General features: G+C 42.0%; 1 protein-coding gene across 8 annotated transcripts in view; it reads right to left on the bottom strand.

Moving 5' to 3' along the window:
- Inpp1 (inositol polyphosphate-1-phosphatase) overlaps positions 1-13,166 on the bottom strand; it is a 47,959-nt gene that overhangs the window by 28,031 nt on the left and 6,762 nt on the right. For 3 of the 8 annotated variants that reach the window (XM_039083592.2, XM_063267170.1, XM_039083595.2), the window contains exons 1-2: positions 1,310-1,448; positions 23-256 (exon numbers count right to left, since the gene is read on the bottom strand). The exons of 2 other annotated variants lie outside the window; for them this stretch is intronic. The gene's annotated coding sequence lies outside the window, so the exon portion shown is untranslated. Of the gene's footprint in view, positions 1-22; positions 257-1,104; positions 1,243-1,309; positions 1,449-13,166 lie in introns of those variants that run through there. 3 more of the 8 variants (XM_008767092.3, XM_063267172.1, XM_006244899.5) reach the window with 2 other exon arrangements.

Raw genomic sequence — 13,166 nt, 5'->3', positions numbered from 1 at the left:
GAAATGCCATATAATGACTTACCTTTATTGCCTGTACCGTCTGCGCCTAAAAAGAAATGATCATTGTTCTCTCCAATTACTCCAAGTACGATTGTAATCTGAATCTGCAATGATGAACTTCACACTACAGAGCCTGAATCTAAGGTGCAAGTGGTGGCTTAGTTCAAGAGCTTGCAAAGAAGAGGAGTTAGTCTATCCCAAGAGTAAAGTGTAGCTTTATGTGTCTTACGCAATCCTCTTCATGCCTAAAATCAAGCTGCAAAGGAATTAGAAAAGTCCTTTAAATTAAAGTAATTTCTTAAAACAGCAAATGGCACGTGCGGGGGTTAAAATGGGCTTCCCGTTGCCTGTATTTTCCTCTTCATTCTGTACTTTTAGAGGCCTGCCTGACGTCATCTAGCTAGTTCATCAGTCAAAAGTAGTCCCAGGGGGTTGTTTTCTTCCTTAGATTGTTACCAGGTAGGTGGACTTAAGTTTTATCAACTGATTGAAACTGGGAATTAAGGGCAAGGAGCCAAAAAGAAAAAAAAAGTTTCATTCTGCACATGGGATACATATGAGTCCTGTCTGCACTGCCTCGAGCAGCAGTGCTTTTGAAGTGAACGCCCTCACACAGTGGGCAAACGTCCACGTGTTCCAGTCCTAGTTTTAAGGACGGAAATCTCCAGAGTACACACCAAGCTTGTTAACGTGTGTTCCCAGGGTTTTGTTTCACATCTCATGTCTGAAAGTCCATATGATTTTACCAAAGCCAGGATAGGTAGTTTAGGTGACATCCTTCAATGCTGTCCACAGCAACTGCCTAGGCACGGCTCACAAAACCACACTTCAAAATATAGAAAGAATTACAAGCAAAGGGGTTGAGATTATCTAAATATTCTCCCCGTTTGTTTAGTCCACACCCATCCAATGGGTCTCTAGAGGCAGTCAACACGTACCCATGCTAGAAGCATCTCTCAAGCAAAATGCTCTCCTACTTCATGACAGCTATGCCACCTACCCTTAGAACCTGGGCCTCTGCTTTCACCATTCTCAGATCAACTCATTCAACCTAGAGGCTAGTAGTAGGACTGGAAAGAACCGAGAGCAGGGGAAGAAAGTTACTTGCTACTCTGCTGGCGATCGCTTTCTTCCGGCGGCTTCTGCAGAGCTACGAGGGCGGCGTGATCCGCGAGCTGAGCCTCTCGGTTCGGGGATCGGGCTCTGTGTGGGTGGGCATCGCCAGGCCGGAGAGGCCTCGCTAGGGCTACCCTATACCTCGCAGGCCCAGGCGCGGAAGCCAGGCGCCTTCGGCCGGAGACTGACTCACCTGCCCTCCGCAGTGGCGATGGAGCGCGCGCCGCTCGCGGGGACCCAAATGCGCGGAGGTGGAGACGCTGGACACCAGGGAGGGGTGGCGAAAGCAGGAAAGCGGATTACTTAAGAGGGGATGCGGAGCCCCGAAGGAGGCTACAGCCTTTCCCAGAGAAACGGAAGAAGCGGAGGAGGGGCGAGAAAGAAGGAAGGGAGTGCCAACGCCTGGAGGTGGTCGCACTGGGACCCGGCGCAATCTTCCTTTGGCAGGCACAGCCCGCGGGCGAGCGGCCGGGAAACCGCGGAGGTCACCGCAGCGAAGGCCGGGAGGCGCCCTGCCTCTCTTGGCTCCAGTAGTGCAGCCCAGTTTCTGCCAGGTCCTGGCCCCGCCTCTTTCCCTGGTCGGGTGGCCTCCTGCTTCTGGAGCGGGAGAGGGCATCCCACGCCAGCTAGAGTCTGACGTCCAGGAGGTCACAAGTGAAGCGTGGTCAATTTATGTGAGAGGGTCAGAAAGCTCAGAGTTGCTTCATCCACACAGTTCATGTTGTGCGTTGTTTCTCCAGAACCAGTCACAAACTCTGAGAATCTTCCTCCTCTATTCATTCGAACCCTTGGTGTTATGGGTTTCACAGATGGTTTGAAGATGTGAAGTTGGACTTCTCGTTAGCGATACTCTAATTCCCCTGTTCTAACAGAAGCGTCTAAGTTGCTGCTTGTTCGTTTAGCCAAAGCAGTGTCTTCTGGACTTACGCTTATTAGCTGTGGGTCAAGGCCCAGCCAGGCAAGAAGCACATCTTAGGTGGGAAACTCATCTCTCGGTGCAACCCTTTAAACTAATCCTCAGCGTGCCTTAAGGATATAGTTGGGAATCGTAGGTGGAAATGGGAATGAGTGGTGATGGATGAAGGGCAGCGAGGGTAGGAATTTTAAAAGGGCAACATTCAACTTTGGGATAGAGTGGCTCAGAGTCTCTGAGTGCACTGGGCCCTTCTGTTCTGGTGAGATCTATCCACCCGCTTCCCTACAATTTATTCTATGGCTGGGACTGGGAAACTCTTCAATAGTCCTAGCTAGCTGGCTTTCTCATCAGCCTCTTCCCAAGCTGCCATTTATCCCCAGCACCGTGATGGCAACTCTCAAAAAAAAAAAAAAAAAAAAAAAAAAAAACAAGAAACTATTAGGAAGGACAGAAGCTGAGGTAGTATTAATCTACTCTGAAAAAAGTTTGTAGTTCAAAATGTTTCTGTCTCCCAGCTACAACTCAGCTCCTAGAGGCTCCCCAACTCACTCCCATTCCCCATCCACCTTTCATTCACTCACAGGTTCAGCGGATTCAGCCTTCTTTCTCTCTTTTACTCCCCCTGCCCCCGAAAGAGTCACTTTATAACCCCTGCTGGCTTCAAATTTGCTATCCTCCTGCTTCTGCCTTCTGGGTGATGGGAGTACAGATGGGTGCCATCATGCCTAGATTCTCATATTGTCTTTAGATCCATTCTCTAAGTCCATTCTTGGTGTTACTTCTGTTATTAATTATTAAATCATAATATAAAATCAAAGAATAATGCAAAATCAAAGAATGATATAAATATGACATTTAGGATACCTAGATGGGAATAGATTTGTATCTAGGAGCAGAACTGGGGAGGCGGGTAGAGTAGGAGCTACGAATCTAGCCCATTTCTCCCTGCAGCTGCAGAAACCACCCTACAATATATGTCCCACTGGGACTCTTGCTTGCCCATCCCTACAGTGACACACTTCCTCCAACAAGGCCACACCGTCTAATAGTGCCACTCCCTATGGGCCAAGCATTCAAATATGTGAGTCTATGGAGATGGGGGTGGGAAGAGGAGCAAACCTAACATCAGAGTAAAATAAAGAAAAAAATATTTAAAATTTGTAATCTATAAAAGGTTAGCGAGTAACATTCTCATTTAGAAAGCGATCTTATGAGTAAAATGAAAATGTTCTGTCCCCAAGTGGCAAATGTAAGTTAGTTAAATCATGAAAGAAAAAACTACTAATGACCAAACATTGTTAAGGGAAGTGAAACCTTGAATGATTCACTAACAAGTTGACTGAGAAAAAATAATATTCAGAAGGTGTGGTTTGGGTCAGCCACTCATAGGGGGCAGATCGTAGCAACTTACAAAGTTTATGTATTACTGAGAAGGGCATGAATTGGTTCAAGGATTCTGAGGAGAGTTTGGTAATAAAAAGCCTCACAAATATTCACACCCATTGACTAAAAATTACACTTCTGGGGATTTATAATAGAGAAATGCTTCATGCCAGAGGTTAATAAACTTTTCTTGTGTGTGTGTGAGAGGCTAGATGATAAATACTTTACATCTTTTTTTTTTTTTTTTTTGGTTCTTTTTTTTGGAGCTGGGGACCGAACCCAGGGCCTTGTGCTTCCTAGGCAGGCAATACTTTACATCTTAAAGACTACTTTTGTCTCTATTGCTTATCTTTCCTATGTGTGGTTTAAAAAAAAACAAAAACAAAAACAAAAACCAACCTAAAATTGTAAGAAAATAAAAAGTCATTTACAGGTTGTACAAAACAGGTCAGTGGCCTGAAATTGGCTGGAGGGCCACGAGGACAGTGTGAGCAAGTCTAAGAGGCAGTATATTACATGTGCTTGCTAAGGCGAGACACCAGATGAAATGTCTGAGAAATGGAGAGTGCACAGTATTTATAAACAGTGTATCAGTTGGGGTTCTCAAAGGAACAGAACTGACACAAGGAGTATAGATGTGGGATGCATTAGACTGGCTTACAGGATGTGGTCAGGGTAGCCCAACAATGGCTATCTCACACCTAGGGGTACCCCAGCACTGTTGTGCACTGGGCCAGAATGGAAGGCACAAGGCTTATTCTGGCTGGTATGTTCCACAGGATCTCCGTTGGTGCTAGTGGCAGATGAAATAACCTTCTCCAGGTTGGTTTTCAGTAAAACAGCTCTCCTGTATTGGGGGCAATGAGAGCTATATAAACCCTGGGGAGTGGGTAGGGGTTTGGGGGGTAAGTTACATTATTGGTTGGGGCTGAGGTGCTGGGAATGCTACATTTGGACGAAGAGGAATTCCAGGTGCTTGCTGGTCATGTCCTTATAGGGAGAGAGGAAGGCAAACCTGTAATTTGATCACCAGGTAACTCGACTACCTCAAGGGTGGCAGAGGTGGAAGTCATAAGGTCTCCATGTGCTGGGACATGTGTACCCACAGCAAAGAGGGAGACAGTGCCTAGTAGGGGATAAGACTTTTGGGGTTTGGACAAGTCTCCACCTCACTCTTGCTCTGGACTGGCTCCCTCAGACATAAAGCTTTCCAGCCCCATCCTTCTATTCTGAAACTTTCATGGATATTTTGTTATCAAGGCTTATTCCACCACCACACACACACACACACACACACACACACACACACACACAGAGAGAGAGAGAGAGAGAGAGAGAGAGAGAGAGAGAGAGAGAGAGAGAGAAGACTTCTAGAAGGAACTTACTATGGGGTTCTGCACCCTAGCTTCTTTTTTTAAAAATTTATTTATTTTATGTATTCATGTACAGTGTACCTGTCTTCAGACACAGCAGAAGAGGGCATCAGATCCCATTACAGATGGTTGTGAGCCACCATGCGGTTGCTGGGATTTGAACTCAGGACCTCTGGAAGAGCAGTCAGTGCTCTTAGCCGCTGAGCCATCTCTCCAGCCCTGCACCCTAGCTTCTAATACTTTAATGTGCAGTTTGTTGTCTGGAATGTTTGTGACCTAATTGGTGATTCTATTTTATATAATCTGCTTTGAAATGAGATATCTTTAGTTTTGTTTCAGAATTGGATACCACTTGTTTGCTTTGATATTTTGTAGTAGCAATATAAAATTAATTTCTTTGAAAATAATGCATTTATTTCCTTTTTTGAGGGTATTATTAGAGGTGCATCATGTCATTTATTTCTTTTTTTAAATTATTTTTTACTAGATATATTTCTTTACTTACATTTCAAACGTTATTCCCTTCCTGATTTCCTGTCCATAAGCCCCCATTCCCTCCCCTCCACCTCCCCCATACGGGTGTTCCCCCTATACATCCCCCTTATTCCCCTCCCCCATATTCCCCTGCACTGGGGGTCCAACCTTGACAGGACCAAGGGCTTCCCCTTCCCCTGGTGCCCCAACATGACTATTCTCTGCTACATATGCAGTTGGAGCCCTGGGTCAGTCCATGTACAGTCTTTCTAGAGTGGTTTAGTCCCTGGAAACTCTGGTTGGTTGTCATTGTTGTTTATATGGGGTTGCAAGCTCCTTCAACTCTTTCAATCCTTCCTCTAATTCCCCACGAGGGGGTCCTATTCTCAGTTCCGTGTTTTGCTGCTAGCATTGACCTCTGTATTGGACATGCTCTGGATGTGTCTCTCAGGAGAGATCTATATCCAGTTCCTTTCAGCATGCATTTTCTAGCTTCATTGATCTTTGCTGGCTGTATATCTATGGGCCACATGTGTGTCAGGCTCTGAATGGCCATTCCTTGGGTCACTACTCTAACCTTTGTTTCCATAGTCCCTCCTATGGACATTTTTTCCCCCTTTAAGAAGGAGTAGGCACATCCGCATTTTGGTCATCCTTCTTCTTGAGCTTCCTGTGGTCTGTGGATTGCATCTTGGGTAATTCGAGCTTTTTGGCTAATATCCATTTATCCATGAGTGCATACCAAGTGTGCTTTTCTGTGATTGTGTAACTTCACTCAGGATGATATTTTCTGGTTCATTCCATTTGCCTATGAATTTCATGAAGTCATTGTTTTTGATAGCTGAGTAGTACTCCATTGTGTAGATATACCACATTTTCTTAATCCATTCCTCTGTTGAAGGGCATCTGGGTTCTTTCTAGCTTCTGGCTATTATAAATAAGGCTGCTATGAACAAAGTGGAGCATGTGTCTTCATTGTATGTTGAAGCATTTTTGGATATATACCCAAGAGAGGTATAGCTGGGTCCTCAGGTAGTGAATTATCCAATTTTCTGAGTAACCTTCTTAAGCATTAAAAATAAAACATTTAAAGACTTCCTTAAAATGTCTATATGCTGACTCAAATTCTTTTCCTTTAGGACACCCTTGGTGTCTCCTCCAGACCGCCTGTCAACTGACCATTCTAGTAAAAAACTGAAGCCAAGAATGAGAGTGGATGGGCTTGGGCAGATGAGTGGTCCCTCCTGCAATGATTCTTCTGACTTTTAAAATTACCCAAACCCTTACTTTTGTGATCTAATGCTGTTTCTTATGTTTTTGCCCGAGGGGGAAAAAATGTGACTTTGGGAATATAAAAGTATATATAAACTCGGCCTATAAATCACATTTATTGACAATAAGTAAATTTTTTTAAAATAATTCTTAACAAAACCTAAGTAACAAAAAAGCTTTGGCATAAATAAAATGTTACAATTTTGACAGATGAATGCAAATTTGCATACTAATAAGATAAATGTGGTTGTTTATTTTTATAGAAAAATTAAATCCTAGTTAAACTTTTGATACCATATGATACAACATATTTGATAGTTTTTCAGAATTGACCAATATTCTGATTCTCTAATCATCAAAGCTGAGAATGAGAAAATAAAATGACAGAGCATGTTTCAGAATTGCTGAAAATCCTGTTCTCATTGCAGGTCACTGAAACAGATTAAAAATTTGTTTAAAGACCGTTTTATGAAACCCAAGGTGGCAAACTCAGTGATTTATAAAAATCAAGCATTCCAGGCAATACACAGGTGTACTAAGTTGTTACGTACGTGCTGAGAAATAACGGTAGAAAAATAGTCAAAATATTTTTCTATGTTAAACTATTATGCTCCTGTAAGAGCAGAAACATTTATATGCACAGCAAGAACACTATAATTTATACCCCAATATTCTCACTTCTGAGCTGAGGCACTGTGAAATCATAAGTTTTCATTCAGGCGAGTATCACCATGGATTTCATTTTGAATTAGTTTTTGGTCTTTGTTCATTTAGAAGATTTTTATTGTTCCAATTTCTTTTCTTACCCCCATTTCAAGCTATGTCATTTCACGGGGCTATGACCCACAGTTTTACACAAAGTTGGGCTTTGAGGTACCTCATTATTTAGGTAGTGTTGCAGAGTCCATGGTACGTACATTTGGGCATTCACCTTTATCTCTGAATCCTCAGAGCTTAAAAGAATGTTACTTTTCAGAATAACTACACATAGAAATTATTTGATCTTGTATGCTTTTCACAGACTTTTTGTAGAATGTACTGGCAGTGAAATGTTTGCTTATTGTGATTAACCTAGTGTTTCCTTTAACTCCTGTGAGTGGAGGTGGGGGGGATATTGGACAATCAGAAAGAACATTCAATTGACTCTGGTCATGGTTTTTTAAACTCATCTCACATAGCTTCTTTGTTCATCATCATTTTCCCTATGTTTTACTAATGTTTTTTGGCCTTTCCCTACTCTTCCAAAAATTATGAAGACTAGTTAATCATCTAATTGACCTACACAGTTACATTTTATCTTGAAAATGACAAATGCTTCTACAGGTCTAACAAGTTAAAGGAGGCTCGTGGGCCACTGCTTGACATCAAGATGAGAAGGAAGTGAACACTCAGCCCCTAATTGCATTCCCCCATCTCTGAGCTTCTGTTCTCCATTCCTTTAGGCATTCCCTTAGGGAATATAAAGATTAGACCACAACAGATCATCCGATCTAGAAGGTCCCTGTCCCACGGCATCTGTCTCTAATCTGTCATTATTGGTGATATCAAAGGCACTTGGAAAACAGATCTTGAGGATTCCATTATCCACAAGTCTTTCTTCCACTGCAGATCTTCTCCTCCCTCGTCTACTTGCAACCTTAACAATCCAGTTGCTGCCTTGCCTTCCACTGCCATTTTGCCCCTAAATACCAGTAGAGATTACATATTTAAAACAGCTTTGTCACCGGTATTATGGGATGTGTCACTTTTTTCTTTTGTTAACTTTTAGAGGGAAGGGTTTCAATAGAATGATTCCTGATCATACTAGCAATATACTATTCATATCAATATTTACTATTTTCTCTATCTTTTTTTTTCTTTTCCTTTTTTTTCTTTTTTTCGGAGCTGGGGACCGAATTCTCTTTTTTTAACCTCTAATTTCTTCCATAAGGGAAAAGAATGAATAGTGAATGACTAGCAGAAAGCTTCTGAATATCAAGACCTTTAACAATGAAAATATTTAGAAAAAACCTCAAATTTTTTCTCATACATGGGAAAGCATACCATCTCAACACATTTATTTTTCCTCCCCAAAATAAATATACATTTTTAGAAACCTAGTGTCACCAGAAAGAAACATTCATGCACTCTAAAGTTTATATTATATACCTGTGGATATATGTAGGATGCCATACAGGTGAAGGCAGGCACAAGATAGAATGAGGCCTGTCATTGGACGAGAAGGAAGGATGGGCGGGAGAAAAGTTTGAGGGAAGAGGAGGAGACTGGGACGGAAGGAGACTGCCTAGAGAACATGGAGGTGGATGTTAAGATTCCACTCTGTATCTTTACAGGTTGTTATGAATGTTCTTAAGGGATGGATGTGTGTCTAGGTGGGCAATTATATCTTATCAATTGGACTAGAGGTTGCTGTGTTGTGTTGTGTGTTCTTTCTTGTGGTGATTTAAGTTTAAGAGAGTATGTGGCGGCTGGGACACTAAGCTGCCACGCAACTGGGATGTATATTTCTGGCATGGTGACAACCTGCCTTGGGAACTGGCTGGGTAGAGAGATTGCTGCCAGGCTCATAGAGAGGCCTTCGACAGTGTGATATGGGATAGAGCAGAGCGGGTGAGACGCTTTGTTGACTGAAATGAAGATATCTACCAGATACCTTGGGGTACTATGGTGCTGGGTCTAGTTGGGGTAAATATAATTTTACAACAACAGATATATACTATATGCTTTACATATAATATTGCTATACATATGTTCCTATAAATCAGCCTGGAGAAAGCCTGAAGAATTTACTATGATGATTTGCAGAGGCCTTTACTTACCCAGCTCTCTGAGTGACTTGCTAATGTCACAGGCTTCACAAACTTAGGAAAATGGCTCTCCATAATATAATTACTTTTATTAATGTACAAACTTGACCTTCTGTGACTTGTAGACATTATGTTGTTACTATGTACCAAGGCTAGTATTAAAAATAGTGTAGTCTTTAAAATGTCAATGTCATATTTTATGTTGTAAATGTGTGGTGTATTTTCGTTTTAATTACTAGAGAGTATCACATGCTATACATAAAACTAAGCAATGCATAGGTTTTTTTTTTCCTAATGAATCTGTTTCAGGGGGACTACCCTACCAAAAAAGAAAAAAAAAATCCCTCATTTTTCAATTTTCTTGGATGGGGTATATTCACTACCTGACAATTAACTAAGAGGAAAAAATCTTATTCACATGGGATTTGTGGAATTTATCTAACCAAAAGAAAAAATATGGTTGTTAGCATATAACATCCCATACTTTTTAAAAAATCTATGTTTGAAAGCTACAGAAAGTATTCAGTTATTAAAATCACTGGCTGCTCTTCCAGAGGACCAGGGTTTGATTGCCAGGACCCACATGGCAGCTTACAATAGTCTAGAAAACCAGCTTTTTGATGCCTTCTGTGGTAACTGGACATATGTGATATGCAAACATATGTGCAGACAAAACGCCCATACACATAAGAAGTAAATAAGCAAGTAAGTAAAAAAAAAATAAATAGAACTTAAGTCCATGTTTACTTTTTTACATCTACACATTCTTGAGTCTAACAATAAAGCACGTGTATGCATAGGAACTGGTCACTCATCTCCATAGCTGTTCACTGTTAATATTCTGGGTCTGCGTTTCTCTTGTATGTTTCTGGGTATATACACATTTCTTTTACTTAATGGAAACAATTTTAAAATAGGCCCCTCCCCATTTTATTAATGCTTCCTTAGTATTGGCTGTTACTAAAGCACTTCTGTGAGCATGGAGATTGGTTGATGGCCTGAAAAATAAGTCATCCTTGTCTGACAGAGGCCGTAGTTTCGGAACCTATGAACAACCACAGTAGCCAAACAGATGGTCAGACCTTGTGGAATGTTGAAGCAGCCCATTCATCGTTCAAAAAGTTATGGGGCTGAAGAAGAGGCTCTGTGGTTAAGAAGACGTTCTGCTCTTACAGAGGATGCTCGTTCAGTCCCCAACACCCACAACATAGCCCATGGCTGTCTGTAATTTCACTTCTAGAGGATCTGACGCTCTCTATAGGCACCAGGCAGCCATGTGGTACACAGACATACATGGAGGCAAACCCTCATACTCATAAAAAAGAAAATACTAATCAGAGTGCCCTAGTGAGTTTAGAAGATAATAAACAAATTGACCAGATGGTAAGCACAACAGCAACTCCAACAAATCAAGAATAACTGTTAAAATGCTTTCCTGGGATGACATTATGAAATATAGCTGATAGAGGACCAATCAGTGAAGTAAAAACCTCTCTTACAAGTCGGAATGAAGGTACCAAAAATACATAGGGAAGAGTTTGGGAAGTCAGGTGCATTTCCTCTGGCCTACTGGCTATGCTTCCAATTGAATTTTGGATTCAAGTCTGATTATGTCATATTTTCACTTAAATACCTCTAAGGTGGTTACTCAGGCCTTTGGTAGTCTCCCAAGGAAGGGGAAATAGGATATATAGTTATGGAGAGATAGGAGGAGGGTGAATTAAATGGGTATGAGTAGGAAGGAGGGATAAGGAAGGGAGTATAGGGAGGAACAAGCAACACTAGAGCCATTGAGCGGGTCATAAGGAAACCTACTGCTGTTGAAGTTTCTTAAAATGTGGGCATACGTTAGAGAAGTTTAAAGACTTACCAAATAACAGGGGAAACAATGCCCTAACTAGACATCTCTTGCCAACAAGTGAAACATCCATTGCCAGAGATGGATTAAATCCTACTGAGTCATCGGACAAAGGGCCCCCCTGGAAACTCCTCAAGTCACAGGATATTCTCAAAGTTACTGCTCGCTCTTAACAAACTGATGGCAAGGCCCTATATCTGGGAAGGAGGAAAAAAAAAAAAAGAACCCAAACAAACTACTTTCCTATATCATTTGAGCACAGAGAAGTCAAGCTGGTGCCTAACTGTCTGAGTTTGGGTCTTAATGCTGTGAACAGACACCATGACCAATTTAAGTTTTATAAAGGACAGCATTTAATCGGGGCTGGCTTACAGGTTCAGAGGTTCAGTCCATTATCATCAAGGTGGGAACACAGCAGCATCCAGGCAAGCATGGTGCAGGAGGAGCTGAGTTCTACATCTTCACCCAAAGGAAGCCAGGAACAGACTGAGCATCCTCAGGCAGCTAGGAGGAGGGTCTCCAAGCCCACCCCCACAGTGACACACTTCCTCCAACAAGGCCACATCTTCTAATAGTGCCACTCCCTGGGCCAAGCATATGCAAACCATCACAATAACTATAGCCTTTGCCCCTACTGACCAGTTTTCATGGTACTGGAAGGTACTCTGCACATTACCTGAGTAGAAAGGACACTGCCAAACCAGCTACAAACCCTGTGATCTACAATGATGGCATGCCTGCAGTATGCTAGTGAAATAGTGACACAAATGTGGCAATGACCAACCACTCTCTGCTTGGATTTAAAGGATACCCCAAGAGACGCAATGCTGCAGGATATTTGAGCACACTGTGAACCTCGATACTCTACCCTGGAAAAAGCCTTCTAGTTGTGAGATAGCTCAGCCTTTCACACACCCTTAATCCCTCTGGTGGGAATATAGACATGCTCTTAGTGCATACCTTTAATCACAAACAATGAAGTTAAAATTAGTTTGTAGAAGGAAGCATCCGTGTTTGAAAGTGACATCTAATTGAATGGAAAACAAAGCAGAGAAAGATTTGACAAAATAGGATAAGCCCAACTCTCAGAAAGAGAGAGGAAAGAGGGGCTACTTAAGAGAGAGCAGCACAGAGAGAAAAAAGAAAAGGAAAGCAGTTTTGTAGGATAGCAATAGACAGGATGTAGAGAAAGAACAAGCTACACCCAGGTAAAGACAGAACAAGCCAGAGAATGAGAAGGAGCCAGAAGATTAGAGCAGATTGACAGAGATAGTTTGGGGCCAAGCAGAGCAACTCATGAGACACCCATAGAAGCCAGATTGAATAACTCAGCATGGAGAAGAGTTTTGGGTCAGAACAGCAGAGCTGAATCAGCCAGCCAGAAATCAGGAAACTAGAAAGGATGAACTTATTCATCAGTAAGTCTCAGGGGCTGAAAACATTCTAGGCCTAGATTAGATTGTATGGTGGCCAGAAACTTACAGAACTAGGCCTAAGTTAGCAGACTAAGGCAGTGAGCCTCGAGACAATTACCTCTGGAGAATAAAAGTTATTTTTGTAATGTAACCTATGTCTGACATTAGATGGCCAAGAACCTGAGATTGGATAGACCACTGACTTAGGGGAAAACCAAATACTATTGTTCAGCTAAAGGAAAACAGCAATAAAATGAGCAGTTTTCTATATCCATAGATCAGTACCTAACTCAGTTATCACCAGAGAAGTTTCCTCTTGAAGTAGATGGGAACTAACAAAAGACCCACAACTAGACAGTGTGTAGAAAAAGCAAGACTTCGGATAACTCAATCCTAAACAGGAGATCTTCATCAAACCATTGATAGGAGAAATGTGGCAAGGGTGGGTTGGGTGCCTTTGGTGGGCCAGGGCAAAGGTGTGCCTCTTTAAAACTATGCCTGCAACAGATCTAGTGTAAGAGGTTTTCTGGGGGAGGGGAGAGCAAAAGGCCA

The sequence above is a fragment of the Rattus norvegicus genome, chromosome 9 (assembly GCF_036323735.1).
Source record: "Rattus norvegicus strain BN/NHsdMcwi chromosome 9, GRCr8, whole genome shotgun sequence".
NCBI classification, from domain to species: domain Eukaryota; kingdom Metazoa; phylum Chordata; class Mammalia; order Rodentia; family Muridae; genus Rattus; species Rattus norvegicus.
The sequence above is the reverse complement of the archived record's forward strand: the minus strand, read 5'-3'. Positions and strand labels throughout refer to the sequence as shown.